This window comes from Stenella coeruleoalba (assembly GCF_951394435.1).
Source record: "Stenella coeruleoalba genome assembly, chromosome: 4".
Classification (NCBI taxonomy): domain Eukaryota; kingdom Metazoa; phylum Chordata; class Mammalia; order Artiodactyla; family Delphinidae; genus Stenella; species Stenella coeruleoalba.
In genome coordinates, this window is record NC_137149.1 from 111,191,264 (window position 1) to 111,208,142 (window position 16,879).

Consider the following 16,879-nt stretch of genomic DNA (forward strand, 5'->3'; position numbering starts at 1 on the left):
GGCCGCACACCACAACGAAAGATCCTGCGTGCCTCAGCGAAGATCTCGCATGCCAAAACTAAGACCTGACACAGCCAAAAATAAATTAAATAAATAAATAATAAATAAATCTTTAAAAAGAAAAAGAAAATCATGAGCATACTTTCTTTCACAGTTCGCTAGTAGTCGCCTTAGGGTTAATTCTTAGACATAAGATTTAGAGCAAAACTTGAATCTTCTAATTCTTGGTTTTCCTCTCATGCAGCCTCAATAATGGGTATCATGTAAACTCAATAGCTATTGGCTGGAGGTTTTCATATTTTTTGCAGATGAGTTAGCAAAGTATGTTCCCAATTTGTGATCACTGCATCAAGTAAACCTACATCTAGGATTCTTCTGCCCCTCCAGGCACTTAGAGAATTGCCTGCAATTATAGTCCAGCCCCTGAACAATAATGATGTGACAGTGTTGTCATTTCCTTCCTTCCTGTCATTCTATAAACACTTGACTGGATACCAAGGAAACAAGCCCAATAAGATAGAATCTATGCTCTCAAGTAGTACACAGATATGTAGGAGACAGAAAAGTAAAGAGGCAATTACAAATGAGTGTGATAAATGCTATGATAGAAATAGTCACATGATTCTTTCATGGCAACCAAGGTGTACACTCAGCCCAGACTGGTGAACTCGGGGAAGGTCTTCCCAGCATAGCAGACGTCTGGGAAACCTGAAGGATAAGCTGCATATACCCAGGCAAGAAAGGACAAGTGGATGTTGCAGGTGGAAATTCTTTTTAGGAAGCTCTTTCCATACAGCTGTCTTCTCCAGAATTACCCCTCCTGACCCCTTCAGGCCAACAGGTGAGTGATAAGTGTTTTCCCCTGCTAACTTCAGAGTACTGGATTATCCTTTTTCATTTTCAAAAACCCTGCCCAGCCCTTTGTAAATAGCCCATTATTACCCTCTCTTCTAATTACCCAGTTTGAGTGTGAGATCTGCTTCCTGTCAGGACCCTGGCTAATCCAACACATATATACATAAAAGACTGGACACAAAGATATAGACTCCACTGTCCTCCCTGCCCTCACCCTCATCTCAAAGCCCATCTAAGGAGGCAAGAATGAAAATCCTAGCTCCGGAAGAAATGCATAGCACTCAGGATTGGCCCCGTTAGCCTTGTTGGCACAAAGATCTAGCTGGGACATTTCTCTTCTGGCGCCAGTTAGAAATGTTCAATTCCAGCTCACTTTAATTTGCAATAAATGTGCCTAATTTTATTTTTAATTTTCTAAGTAGATTGATTTGGCAAAGCCGCCTCACCAGCTTGACGGTTAAATTCCTGATTGAAAATGCTAATATGGAATTCATTTTCTCAAACACTGATTCTCTGATTTTGTGAAATCACTCTTGTTTAGATAAGAATCAGAGAACTGTAGAGATGGGAGGTTGGGTGGACATGAATCCAAAGGGCCCAACGAAGTTAAAGGTCTTGCCCAACAAGACACAGCTCATTAATAACATCCTTTCACTCTCCTAGAACCTGGATTCCCTGATTCGGGCAACTTGTTTGCACTGGAGAAGCACTGTCTCCTAAGAATGATTCTTTGTATTTTGTGATACTTTTCCTTCCTTGGCTTTCCAACCACTTTGAGATATGTTCTTAATTTTACTTTCCATGACTTTGAAGGAGGTTTTAAAAAGAAAAGAAAAGAATAGTACAAGACCACTGTTGTAAAAAAAAAAATTAAAAAAAAATAAAAAAAATAAAAAAAATAAAAAGAATAGTACAAGAAACCCGTAACAGTTGCTTCCTGGTCAGGAATCTGAGGACAGGGAGAAGGGAGCAGGAAGGAGAATTACTTTTTGTGAGTTAATATGTAAGTTGTGGGGACTTCCCTAGTGGTGCAGTGGTTAAGACTCCGCACTCCCAATGCAGGGGGCCCAGATTCGATCCCTGGTCCAGGAACTAGACCCCACATGCATGCCACAACTAAGAGTTTGCATGCCACAACTAAGGAGCCAGCAGGCCACAACGAAGGAGCCCACCTGCCACAACTAAGACCCAATGCAACCAAATAAATAAATAATTTTTTTAAATATGTAAGTTCTGGCATTTATAGCATTTGAATTTGTTAACTATTTGAAAACTAAATCAGTTTATTTTAAAAAGGCAAAGAAAGGAAGTATCATTTGAATTCTGTTCAGCAAAGAGATTGCCCAACTACTGCACGTTATGGACCACACCAAGAACTACAAAGCAGTATAAAGGGAACTATGACAGAGTTCCAGACTTTAGAGTCTGTGTCCTGTAGAGGAGACAGAAAAGTACAGAAACAATGATAATCCATCAAGGAACGTGTGAAGTCACAGAATAAAGATGGAAGGACAGTCATTTCCACTTGGTATATCTGAGTTGCACATGAACAGATGGTTAGTATTGGAGCAGGATGGACCAAGTGGGGCAACTGTCCACAAACACCTGAGAGGGGAAATGAAGGACATGAGCAGCTTGCTTCTGCTCACACTACAACAGGTGAGGATAAGCAACAGTCCTCAGTCCCTCCCAAAGCCCAGCCTTGAGGATATCCTACATTTTTCACAAAAGTCCTATTTGTAACGATGACGCCTTATTTGAGCATGAAGTTTTAGTTTTTTAAAGCTTTTCGCAAATAAACAACTTCGTTTTACTTCACAATAACATATCCTCACTAGGTAGTTGAAGAAAATCGCTGAGAAAGGACAGCAGAGTTGAACGGGATTTTAAAGGAAACTATCATTTTACAGAGGAGGAAACTGAGGCCTAGGGACATTTAGGTAGGAACAGAGCCAGAAATTTTTGAGGTTGTTCGCCTCACACATACAGGGGACAAAACAAATCTGTCTTCCAGGCACGCATTGCCTCCATCTGCATGGAATAATTTGGAGGTATCAATACAATAAAGTGGCATTTGACTCATATATACTTGTCTTCTGCCTAGATGCAGGATACCAAGCCTTTTTCTTTCCTTTCTTGTTTTTTTTTGGGGGGGGAGGGGGCATTGTCATGCATCTACTGTCATTCTTTCCCCTGGAAGCTGCACTCCCTGAGTGTGACTGTGTCCCTGTAGTCTGAGGAGTAAGGAGGCTACTCCAACCATAGCGCCAGTCAGAGGTTTGCCGACTAGCTGCACTCTCTACCACCCAGAGAACTCTGCTGGGAGGGGCTATTAAATACGTGCAGGTATTGTTTTGCAAAGAGAAAAATCAAATACATATTAGAAGATAATTAATGCTATAAACTGCAAAGGTCTGGGGCAGGGGTAGCTGCTATAGACAGCAAGCAGCATGCAGAACAGACAGAAAGAAAAAAGGCACAGGCACATTTCTTCTTGAGTTTCCTGTATATATTATATAAGTTATTTCATCTTTTACCCCTCACTGCCCCCTCACGAAATGCATGCCCCTTTCCCCTCGGCCAGCCCCCTACACCCGTACCCTCTGCATCTCTTGCCTTTTTGAGAAGCTCCCCCTGTCTCAGCTGGGCCTGAATGATTAGGTGTGGCCCTATAGCTCACTCTCACTTATTCAGCTGTTAAAGCAGCTTAAACCCTCATAAGAACATTAACATTTGGGTGCCAATAACAGATTGACCTTTATTCATAAAGTGCAAATAGTTGGAAGTTGAACAGATTGGTTGCCAGCGGCTGCCTTTTATGTGCAGTTTAAGGCTTTGGGTGCTCTCTCCTTTCTTCCTTTAATCTGACATAGCCAGCTTGAATACGGTTTGCGCTTTAAGTAAACAGGGCCAGAGGAAGCCTCTGCTTTTGTAGCACAGTTTGCTTGTGAGGAGGAAAGTAGACGGGAGGGTGACTTTAAAAGATTTGCCTTTGGAATTAAACAATTTGAAAATGAATTGGAAACCCCCAAAACTGAATGGAGCTGTTGGAAGAGATCTGAACTAAACGGGCACAAGAATCTTTTGCCCACGGGACTATTTATCCAAAATCGGCCATCTAGATACAGAATGAGAATGTAAGGCTTTATATTAACTCTCTTGAAAGTTTACTCCATGCCATACACAAAAGGGAATCTCTGACACCCACAGAGCCTATCGATCTGAAATGGGACGACCACACTGCACCGCTTTGTTACCCCCTTCTCGCCAGCTGGGAGCATTTGATGCTTAAGAGTGCAAAGGGTGGCTGAATCCCTTTAAACAAGTTATGTTTCCTTAAAACATTCCAAGGAAATCTCTCTGAAGCACAGGCTCTTTAAGGAACTCTCCAACACAGCATTCAGTTCTGGATTTTTTTCTCCTGATTTATCTTGACAATACTTCACTTTCAACAGCACAGCCCACACTTTATGGCAAATGGAGAGTCTTTATAGCATTTTTGTAGAGAGCATGTGTAAATGCAAAGCTTCCCAGCAATCACTTGCACCCATTTAGAAATAATAAAGTCCTTTGTGGGTCAACAGAGTGAATACAGGAAATGGAAGGTATGAAGCTCTCATGAATAAGACTTGACCATAAGAATAAGGCAATTTCATGTGAATGCTGGTTCTGCTAGACCTTCTGCATTACCTTGAAAAAAATCTTAAATGTATTTTAGGAGTAAAGGGGCATTTCTTTTTGATCTCGATTATTTAGCATTGTGCTGTATATTAACAACTTTGGCCTTAGAATTAGGCAGATCTAGGTTTGTCCCCAGCCCTTATTAGAAGCTATTAGCCATGTGACTTAGACAAGGAACTTGTCTCAAAGCCTCATTTTCTCCTCTGAAATTTATGGGCAACTATAGTGCCAGTCACAAAGGGACAAGCATCCTATGAAGCTCAGCATGGCTCCCTGGCATCTTAGTATTCAGTGAAACTTAGTTATTGTTACTTTATCAATTTTTAATTTTACATAGTGTTACTATCATAGGTCTGTATGAGAATTTGACCAAAAGAAATAGAAAGTGCTTAGCAATGGACCCAACCCACAGTTAACCCCAATAAAGAGAAATTGTTAGTATTATTGTTTTTATTAATTTATACTTCCCTGTGCATGGACTGCTCCACTATCTCAAACTACATCATGGTTGTCTTATGGCAGAAAACAGGTTTTCCATATCTTTTGCACCCCCTGATGCCCTAAGCACAATATTAAATGCAGAGTGGATGCTTAATAAATGACTTGTTGGTTAACTGTTTCTTCTCTTTTATTGCACATCACTGGCTCCAAAGCGGAAATCATAGGCATTATCTTTCACTCCTTCTCCTTCAATCCCTCCATTTGTTCTATTACTGAGTACGGTCATTTCTTGCTTAAGAAAATGAGTTCTCCTAGTCTCCACTCATATTATCACCAGGCTAATCCAGGTGTGCCACAGCCTTCAAATGGAGACCGTGTTCACCCCACATCCTTACCACCATTCCCCACCTGCTGCCAGTCATTCTGCAGACTCAGGCTGGGCAAATATTCCCTAGACTTCTTTCATGTCGCTACCCAGCATTTCATGCTGTGGCCCCCCTCATCTTCCAGACTTTCCCTAATAATGATGTGGAAAGTTGCATGGATGGGAAGAGTTTTAAAAAGAAATAGGAATCTTACCTACAGTGCTTTGATTCAGAGGTGTTTCCTGAACTCAGAATATCACAAAGAGCGCAAAGCCTTACCACATTTGGTAACTGGTTAGCCATCTTGCTATCATGTACCTGGCTTCAGTCCATGAGAGGGACAGTTTTACAGGTTATGGATGTACAACTCAATAGCAAAATCAAATCTGCTGACCGCAGATGGGCAGAGGACCTGAACAAAAGTTTTCCCAAAGAAGACATACAATGGCCAACAGGCACATGTAAAGGTGTTCAATGTCACCCATCATCAGGGAAATGCAAATCAAAACCACAGTGAAGTATCACCTCATATGTGTTAGAAGGCCTATTATCAAAAAGACAAGAGATAACAAGTGCTGATGAGTATATGGAGCAAAGAGAATCCTTGTGCACTGTTGGTGGGAATGTAAATTAGTACAGCCACTATGGAGAACAGTATGGAGGTTCTTCAAAAAATTAAAAATAGGACTACCATATGGTCCAGAATTTCCACTTCTGGGTATATATCTGAAGGAAATGAAATCAGGAGCTTGAAGAGAAATCTGCACCCCTTCATGTTAGTTGCAGCATTATTCACAATAGCCAAAACATGGAAACAATCTAAGTGTCCAACAACAGATGAATGGATAAAGATGTGGTATATGTAGACAATGGAATATTATTCAGCTATAAAAAAGAAGGAAATCCTGCCATTTGCAACAACATAGATGAACCTGGGGGCCATTATGCTGAGTGAAATAAGTCAGAGAAAGACAAACAGTGTATGATCTCACTTACATGTTGAATCTAAAAATGTGGAGCTCATAGAAACAAATATTATTTACTTGAAATTTGCTGAGAGAGTAAATCTTACATGTTCTCACCACAAAAAATAATTATTATTATGTGAGATAATGAATGTGTTAACTAACTTTATTGTGGTAATCATTTCACAATATATACATATATCAAATCAACGTGTTGTACACCTTAAACTTACACGATGTTATATGTCAATTATACCTCAATACAACTGGGGGCAAAAAGGCTGTGGATGGGTCAGAGCTACTACTAGAGGGAAAAGGCAAAAACCCTTTAAACCTCAGCTACTGTCACAGTGTTGTGTGTATATATATATATATGTGTGTGTGTATATACATATATATATATATATATATATATTTTAGAATTTCTCCAAAATTTCAATGGAATACAGATGTCAAACTTTAGATCACAGTAACTTTAGAATTTTGTTTTGGAATCCTAAAACAAAGGGCAGCAAACAAGGAAAATTAAAAATTACGCACAAGAATACAAACACATAAAAGTAATGACACAGAAGGCAAAAAGAAAAAAATGAGGAAAAAATTGGGATGTTAAATTTCAGATTCCCAGGAAAACTTCCTACTCTTCCAAGTCCCCAGTTACTCCAAAAAAGGGACAAGAGCCAGAGGTAATGAGAAACTGTCCTTTCTCCCAGGTTGCATGCCCACCCATCCCTAAATCCATTACTCACCCCAAGTCAGAGAAAAGTGTTTATCCTCAGTGGCAACTCATTTCTATTTAACTGTTTTTCCTCACAGCTTTTCCTTCCATAATCAGAGATTGCAATGCCAACGGGCTCTCAAGCCAAGTCATTTTAAGGAGGGAAAGACTTCAAAAAGATTAGGGCTGGGATTTTAAATGTCTACTGAAATACACACAAAAAAGTCTTCATTGTAAAGGAGGAAATGCTTTAAAAAGTATCTTTAAATAAATCCTCAATAACAGAGACTTGGCAAGCCCAGCGCTGCTGCCGGTCTATCGCTGGGAAAGCGGGCATTTTACAGATTCCAATCTAAGTGTTTGTGCTGACAGGAGCCCCTAATCTATAGTACTGTTCAGTACTCATGAGAGTCTCGTTAATTAGTCCCTGATGAGGTGCAAAAGGAGTTAATTTTCTTTCAATTTAACGATGACCTTCATTTTAATTCCATTTCCTTTGTGAAAACCTGGAAATTACATGACCATTCCCAAACAGTAGAGTTTTTAAAAGCTCCTCTAGTCGTGCGAATTGCTTTAATTTCTTACCCCTTTACTGAATGCAGAGCTATAATGAACCTAATGTACTTGTGGAAAAAGAACTGACAGAAGAAAATTTAAGTTTTTGGACTGTTGGGGAAATTTTGGCAAGGGATATGTAGGGGGAAAGAAATGAAAGGTTTTAGTTTGCACTTATGACAAAGAACAAATCACATAAAAAGTCTGAGGATGATAAAAAAAAGTGTTCTTTTCATCAAAATGAAAAAGCACTTATTGCACATAGGAGATGATAAATAGCCTGGACATCAATGCCTGGCACAGAGTATTTTTTTAATAAAACTTTGTTGAATGAATGAATGGATGAATTCTTTTGATGTCACCTTACTTTCAGTCAATACTGCTATTTTCAGCTGTAATGTTCCTAAATGCAGCTAAGCAGTGGATTTGATACACTGTTGGCACTAACAAATGTTGAACAATTCGTTGAGAAAGCAGTCCTTGGCCACCCAGCAGGGAACAAGCTCTCAGTTGCTCAGGGAATAAGCCAGAAGGTAAAAGGGCAAGTTGAAGAGGCAGCTGCCTGCCTCACCACCACCAAGACTTCTCAGATTGCAGATCCCAGCATCAGGGGTTCTCCTCTAGGCCAGGGAGGGGGCTGACTCACTGAAGCTGCTTGAAAGCAATGCAGGTCGGAGACATTACCATGGGCTTTTGGGGCACAGCCATTTTAACAAAGTAAAAACTATAGTGGCATTTTTCTTTCTTTCTTTCTTTCTAATCTGTACAGAAGGCACTTTTCAGCTTCACATCATCCCTGACCCCATCTTCCAGGATGGGGTGAGACTTAGAGATGGACTGAGGATGTCTGCATCACACAATACTTGGAGGGTTTTCAAAACTGAAAGTTAAATTATTTGAAAGCCAAGTCAAAGTGTCCTGTTTCCTACAATGCTCCCTCCATCCCCTTGTCCACATACACACACACACACACACACACACACACACACACACACACACACGTGAATTGAATGAATGAATGAGTGAACAATTGCTATAAATAAATTACAACTCAGTATAGCGTTCACATCATTGGCCACATTTAGTATTCACCCAAACCAAGTATTTCTAGAGCCACTATGGAAAACATATAGAGGTTCCTCAAAAAATAAAGATGGAACTATCATATGACCCGGCAATTCCACTTCTGGGTATTTATCCCAAGAAAACATAAACATTAACTCAAAAAGATATCTGCACCCCCATATTCATTGCAGCATTATTTACAACAGCCATGACATGGAAACAACCTAACTGTTCATCAATGGATAAATGGAGAAAGAAAACGTGGTGTATATACACACAATGGAATATTGTCCTGCCATAAAAAAGAAAGAAATCTTGCCATTTGTGACAACATGGATGGACCTTGAGGGCACTGTGCTAAGTGAAATAAGCAGACAGAGAAATGTAAGCACCATATGATCTCACTTGTATGTACAATCTAAAAAAAAAAAAAGTCAAACTCATAGATACAGGGAACAGATTGGTAGTTGCCAGAGTTGGGAGGTGGGGGATTGGGTGAAATGGATGAAAGGAGTCAAAAGGTACAAACTTCCAGTTATATGTCCTGGGGATGTAATGTACAGCATGGGGACTATAGTTAATAATACTGTCTGGTAGATTTGAAGGTTGATAAGAGAGTAGATCTTAAAAGTTCTTATCACAAGAAAAAAATTTATAACTATGTGTGGTGATGGATGTCAGTAGACTTATTGTGGTGATCATTTCACAATATATACAAATATTGAATCATTATGATGAATCATTTATGACTGAAACTAATATAATGGTATATGTCAATTATATCTCAATTTTTTTAAAATAAAAACTCCTGGTAAGAGTGAGAGAAATCTGTCTATCATTCACATTCCAGTGCAAATTACTAAAGACCAATATTCTTTCCTCCCTTACATCTATCTGAAACTTCCATGGGAAGGTTCCCATGGATGACCTCTGAGTAGCTGTTCTCAGTGAACAATCAGTACAGTGACTATGTATGTGGTGTCGAGCCTGTACACAATAAGTTCAACAGAACTCTATTTGCTAGAACTATAAGAAACTGGGAATAATAACATAATCACATATAATGCTTTTACAGCTTCTTCTCGTGCATTTCTTCATTTAATCTTCACACAACTCTGTAAGGTAGTATGATCACCACCCCATTTTATAGATGAAAGAAAGAAATTAAACATCTTCCCTAAGAGGAAGGAGATCTGGACTTTGAAACCAGATAGAGAGATCCCGAGGCAGGGTATCTTTTACAATGCCAAGGTATCTCTGGGAAAGTTATCCCTGAGACGTCTTTGGGAAAGGCATCTCAGTTGGTGTGTTCTAAGGCATTGCTACCATCACATGACAAAATTTGGAAAGTAGTGAAGGTATTGGCAATGACAGAAGTCCAAATATAAGAAATAAGAACAATAAGAGTGCTTTCAAATGTAGGCAGGTTCTTTCACCTTCTTCTTTTTAATTCCCATTAAGTCTTCCAGAGAAATGCAGTCTAGCTGCATGCCTCTTCTTTCATCTGGACATTTTAACAGCTCCTTCCATCCAAGGGCAAATTCTGCCTCAAGGCTATTCAGCATCAGCCTGGGTGGAGCAACTTGTCTTCCCTCTGTTAACAACACCAGGCGGCTCAGAACTGGTGAATCCACCACTGGAGGATGTTCTACCCTGTTCTGTGCCCTCTTTATGAGACAGGGTCCACCTTGAGCACGTCAAGGGGTAGAAGCCCCACATCAAATGCCGGGAAAGGTAATCACAAGAGCTAACAATTATTAATGTCTCAGGAAGTCCTCCACAGCCCTATGAAGTAGTACTTTCTGAGTCTCCTGTAACTAGAAAGTAACTAGAAAGTGCAAGGCTGAATAGGCATAGCAAGATCCAGGTGTTAAAATGTCACAAACAATCTGTCCCTTTTTTCCATCTCTCCACTCAGCTCCTCTGTTCACACTGTTCTCCAGCAGATTCTCCCTCATTGGGCAGAAATATCACCAAAAGTTCCAGAGTTACATCATCTTCACAATTGCTAATCCCTCCAGAAATCCACAGAAATTAGCAGTTAACTCTGCCTGTGGGCAAGGGGTGAAGAAGTCTGAGAGGACTTCTAGAGGAAGTGACATTTACTTGCATCTTGGTGATGTGTAGGAGTTTCCCAGGCAAAGAAGGATGGGATGAGACAGGCTCTCCTCTACCTGAGGGACTGTTCCAGCCTGAGCATACTGGAGCGTGTGGAGGAGGACAGAGAGATGAGAACAGCTGTCATATTCACTGATAGCAATTTGCAGAATGGCTAATTCACTGAAAAATCAACTTGCAAAACATTCAATTCATAATTTACCAAATTTATCGACTTACCAAAAAAACCCCTTTTGATCATTTATATAAAGTTTCCAGCAACTTGTATTGGGTCACTGTCCATGGTTGACCAGATTTTACTTTGTTTTGAGAACAGCATTTTCAGGAATATTCAGTTTATTAAGACCTAAGATAATATGGGAGGGGTTGTGGTCTCCTAGGGCTATATTTAATATTCAGAGAAGTATATCTTCCTTAATGACCAAATGTTAATGTTTCATATGGGAATGTTTTCCAGTTTCTACTGATTCTTTCAACCTTTTCTCATTCTTTTAAATGTTTCACTATGTCTTGCCAAACCTTATTTTCTCTTTGGAGGAAGTTTTCACTTTACTGCTCAGACCTCATTGTCCTCAGACTTTAGATGTGTAAGAGCCACTAGCCACATATGGCTATCAAACTTTAAATTAACTAACATTAAATGAGATTGAAATTTCAGTCACATGAGCCACATCTCAAGAGATCAACAGCCACAGTGGCTGTTGGCTACCATATTGGGCAGCTCAGATGGAGAACACTTCCATTATCACAGAAACTTCTACTGGATGGCATTTTAAACCTGCGCGATGAGTCCTGAGCCTGCTTTTTCCCCAGGATTCTGACTTTGATTCCCTCAGTTCTATGCCCTGCAGCAGCTAATGAGCCAGACTCCACTACTGCCCCTGGTCTTGACTCCTCAGGACCCTACTTGCCTAGGAAGGGAATTTAAAAACAAGCTCATGATTGACCATTTCCAGTTTGTTTATTTTCTAGCCTAGCAGTAGGATGAGTTGTTCTAATATTTTAAAGGTCCTTATGCAAAATTTTCTATGGAATGATCTGCCTCAATTAAATCCAAATAAATACTGTCATATTCTGTGATGATCTCCTTCCTCAAGCTCCACTGCCCTTCAGAGAAGGAGGGAGAGTAGGAGGAAGAGAATGAGGAAGGGAGAGGAAAAGGGAGGGAGGGAGGCAGAGAGGGAGAGAGAGTGGAGGGATGTACAGAGAGAGAGAGCCTCTTGTCAGCAAACTCCTTACTGAAAATATTAATTCCACTAAAAGCATCAAAAGAGTGCTTTTTTCCCTTAGAATGAAAAAAATACAGCTGCATTGCAAAATGGAAGGCTTGAATGAACATTTCAAGTCCTACTTGTCACAAGCCATTAGTTGAATTGCCTAAAGAAATCCCTTGCAAGTATTAAGTGCTGTTTTTATGTTAGAGAGCTTCATAATGTTGGCCACAAGAAGAAATTTCTCCACAAAAGCTCCATCTGCTTAATAAAGTGATTTGTTCCAGCAACAGTGATAATAAAATTGCTGAATTGAAACAGGATTGTTCAATGAAGACCTGAATCCAATTTGCTGGACTAGTCTGATTACACTTTTATCTCTGTGTTTACTCATTTGTAGAATTGCTACCAGTCTTTTGATATGCAATTAATAGGATTAATGGTTTTCAGGACCAGAGGGCAGTAAGAGGGAACAGAGCCCGTCTTAGGTAGCCTGGCAGCAGTGTGTGGCCTCTTTCAGGCTGTACACCTTGCTGGCTATGTGCTACAGAATGATAGTTGATTTCCTTGCCTTGTCTTTTAAAATAAGATTTTTTTTCCTAATGAAAATTATTTTGAATAACTGTATCTATGGTAATGTATGTCCCTCCCATCTGTGAGTTCCTCAGGCTGCTCATGGGACAGCTTCATGGCCCAGGAAAAACAAGTAATGATTAGAATAACAGCAATAATTTTCTAAAATTTAACTTTTGGAGTGATCTATCTTCCTCATCTAATCCCACAGTAAAGTTCTTGTCACCACTATTAGTGGCTTTAATAACAGAATGAAAAATTTTGACAAACCATTTCATTCATTACCTAGAAATTTTTGAAGGCTTAAATGAACACATATTAAAGTTATTTTTGTGATCATTTACATATGCTTATAGTTTTTCCTAATCTCCACTGTTTGAGATGGGGCCATCTTGACCCCTCAAAAGGAATTAGTATAATCATATGGTACACAAAGTAAGATTTATTAAATCCAGACTCTTTTTTTGTGTGGAGATGTTTGTCTTGTTTTGTTGTTTGTTAGTTTGCGTTTTGGTTGTGTGTGTGTGTGTGTGTGTGTGTGTGTGTATGTGACAGATCAAGAAACTAGTAAAAATATATCTAATAATGAACTAAACAAGACTATTATTTTTTATTAAAGTATATTTGACATATAACGTTGTGTAAGTTTAAGGTGTACAGCATGTTAATTTGATACACTTATATATGGCAACATGATTGCCATTGCAGTGTTAGCTAGCACCTCTAGCACATCACAGAATTACCTTAAGTACCCATCAAGAGCTGAATGGGATAAAGAGGATGTGGTATATACATACAATGGAATATTATTCAGCCATGAGACAGCTACCAGATTATTTTAAGACCAGACCTTGATCATTTTTAGCAGACACTAGTGCCTTTGTCTGGGTTCCTAGTAAAGATAAGCATAAGGCAAACCTTAGTGTTAATGCTTTATTGAGGGCACAATCCCAGGGAAGGAAGAGCGAGGTGAAAAAAAATGAAGCTAGGCAGGAAAGGGGGAAACCATGTACAAGATGGTATGTTACGAAGTTGATATAGCATCACCGGTAGCTTAATCATGTCAGATTTTTCTCTATCCAGCTACAGGGAGGCTAAAGGGACCACTGTGTCTTAGAAGTCTGCCAGAGAGAAGGGTAAGCGAATGTCCACCGCCTCCTTTCTGTCCCCTAACTTTCATTAGTCAAAGTTCTTTCACTGGAGTATTAACAACCTGATGCTTCCTGGTTATGTTGCCTGGTCCCTCAAGTAAGTCACTGGGGAAGCCAGAGCTTCCTGGGTCTTACTGGGTCAGAATATGGTGGCTTAGCCACTACATTTCTCCATGGGCTCAATGAAGACCAGGCTGGAAACCAGCGTTCATCCACAGAGGAGGCTAAAACAACTCTAGGCATTAGGAAATAAGGCTGTGGCTGCTAGAGCTTTACAGTCACAGGAAGAGCGTGAGCTGTCACAGGAAGAGTGTGAGCTGTCAGCAGAGTTGATCTGTCTGACAAGCAGGGAAAATGGCCAAGGGCTGGGAAAAGAAGACAAAGCAGATCTGGAACGATGCATAAACTGGTCTAGTACAGCTGACAAGATGAACCTATTCTGAAGAGCTGTTTCCACAATAAAGAGGAACATTTTCCCCAGGTCTTGATCAAATGTAAAAATTATCAAAATATTTGTTGTATCTTCCAAAGTGGCATTTCCTAAACAATCCTTACATTAAGTGGAGTATTTACATAATTGTAACTGGGGTTTGCCTGCTATCACTTTAAATATGTGATCCATGTAGTCAAGACACCTTCCCAAGATAAAAACAGGGGTGACTGAGTTATTCACCCCTGGCCTCAGGGCCTTGAATGTGATAGAAAACTATTGGTAGAAATCACTGGTTGAATGAATGAACGAGTGAAGGCTCAGCCAATTAGCCGAAGGCATGTACTTCTCAAGCCACACCTTCATCCCAGCTCTGCCTGAGTTTACTGAATATGACCAAGACACTAAAAATGTAACTTCACCAAAAAAGAATATTTCAGGGTCTAACAGTGGCATTTCCATTCTTACATTTTAGTGGAAATAGAGTCAAATATTTTCCACTAGCCTCAAATCCCTCCCTAGTCCCTGGGCAAGTTTGCTTCTTCAATTGCACATCTTGAATAGTAATTTTGGTATTAGAATGTAACTATGAAAACATTTTTGATATATCATATATCTTTCTATAAAGCCCCTACAGTGCCAGGTATCTGATTTTCATCAACTGCTGAACAAGTTCAAAACATTTTTTGAAATATGCTCTCAGTGTCTTCTCCAGTTGGTGAAGCCCTTTATTCCAGCATAAACAGAGACCATAGTCTTTCATTCAAAGTGATAGTGTCTGGGAATCTTATTTATATGGGTACAAGAGGACCCAGATGGAACAGAAGTTCACATTTTTTTAGTATGCAGGCAGTTCTCACTTTGCATGGTAGTATGGGACCATTAAAAAGACCTTTCTAACTGAAACCATGTAAATCAACCTAAATAATAAACAAGAAAAATCATGGTGATCTCATAACATATTAAAAAAATCATCTAAACATTAAAAACTCTCTTACTGTAAGTTATAAATGTGTAATAAAATGAAAAATAGTAAAACTAATATTAATTTAATACACTAATTTAAAACATTAGAAATATTTATGTTTTATTCCTTCATTAAAAAAAAACTACTCAGAATACTTTTGTAGCACTTGCCTCTTTCTTATATACATGTTAGCATCTTTTCTATGCCTTGATAAATTGACCTACTCCTTTCTAAATATAAATTGTCTCCCAATCTTTTATCATTTGCAATGTCAATGTTATGAAATACCTCCGAGAGTTCCTTTAATGTGAAACTTTTTGCCAGTGTCACTTCACCCGGCATATATTCAACCTTTTCATCACAACCCCTTTCCTCATTTATGTTGACCAGTTTGCCTTTACCAAGTTTTTCTGGCTGCACATTCTGAGTCTCTTGAATAAGGACAGTGTCAACATTCTCTCAGTCAGTTATTTCTTCTATAACTCCATTTAAATTTAATTTGAATATCACTTTCAGAATTATCACTTTTCATTTCTTTGTTGCAATTTCATCTTTGTTAGCCAATTCCCTCTTTCAGTTATCCACTTCTGTAAAATGCCATGTGGCTTTGTCAGTCCCCCAAATTCACCATGCATCTGCTCCTCAAAGGCTGTCTTGTTTACCACTTGATCTCTGGCACCCAGCATGATGGCTGGTATATAGTGAGTGTGCAGTAAATATTTAATCAGGAAAAAAAAAGAAGCAAAACAAGGAGGCAGCACAACAACACACTTTTTTGTCTGTGCATGAGCTGCATAACAGTTGCTCAATGATCAATCACTGACAGGGTTTGAAAAAGTGATGTGATTGATCACTGATCATGATACTTATTTGTTATTTACATAGTGATTTGTGGACTAAAGAGCTAGCAGTGAAGTTTATGCAATTACTCACTGTTAATATACTGTGGTAACCAAAGTTCGAACCATGTTGTTGAGTTCTGATACTATTCAAGTAAACCACAGTAACTGAAGTCTGCTCATATCAGCAACTTGCAAATTGAGCACTGCCTACATTAGATATCCCTGCTTTTTAGACTTGGTGACGGAACCAACTAACCACCACAAGATGAAAGGAATCTGTCACCATCTTGGCCAAGAAATACCCAAAGGAACAAAAGAACATACATGATTTCTTATGCATATATGTGTGTAAGTATCCATTAGAAATTGTGCCTAAACTCATGGAATAGAGTGTAAGTTTTGGAATCTGAGAGAACTGAGTTCAAATGTTATCTAATCTCTCACAAACTTAATTTCCTCATATGTAAAACCCTATTTCAAAGAACTGTTGTGAGGATTAAGTGAGATAATATATGTAATATTTTTAGTACAGTGTCTGGTCCACAGTAAGGGTCATTAAATGGTGTTAATGGTAGTAGAAGTTATGATGGTGGTCATGATGTTGTGCTGTTGGGTACCTGAAAGAACAATGAAATACAGAACTTTTAAAAAGAATACAACTGGAATGCTGAATTGGAAAAACTTGAGCTTTCCAGAAGGTTATTATAGTACAGTTTTATAATGAACTCATAGAACATTCACTTGGAAAATCTAGAACATTAAATAGGTTTAAATGCCTCCAATTTAGGGGAAAAAATGAGCAAATAAGCTTTGATGTGGTTCCATGCCAAGTCATGGTGCCAACAAAGCATTTATATCTCCACTGTGAGCTTTATCCAACATCCATTTACCAGTTCCTGGTTTGCAAATCCAATTGCTCTAGGAGAGGGATTTGAACAACAA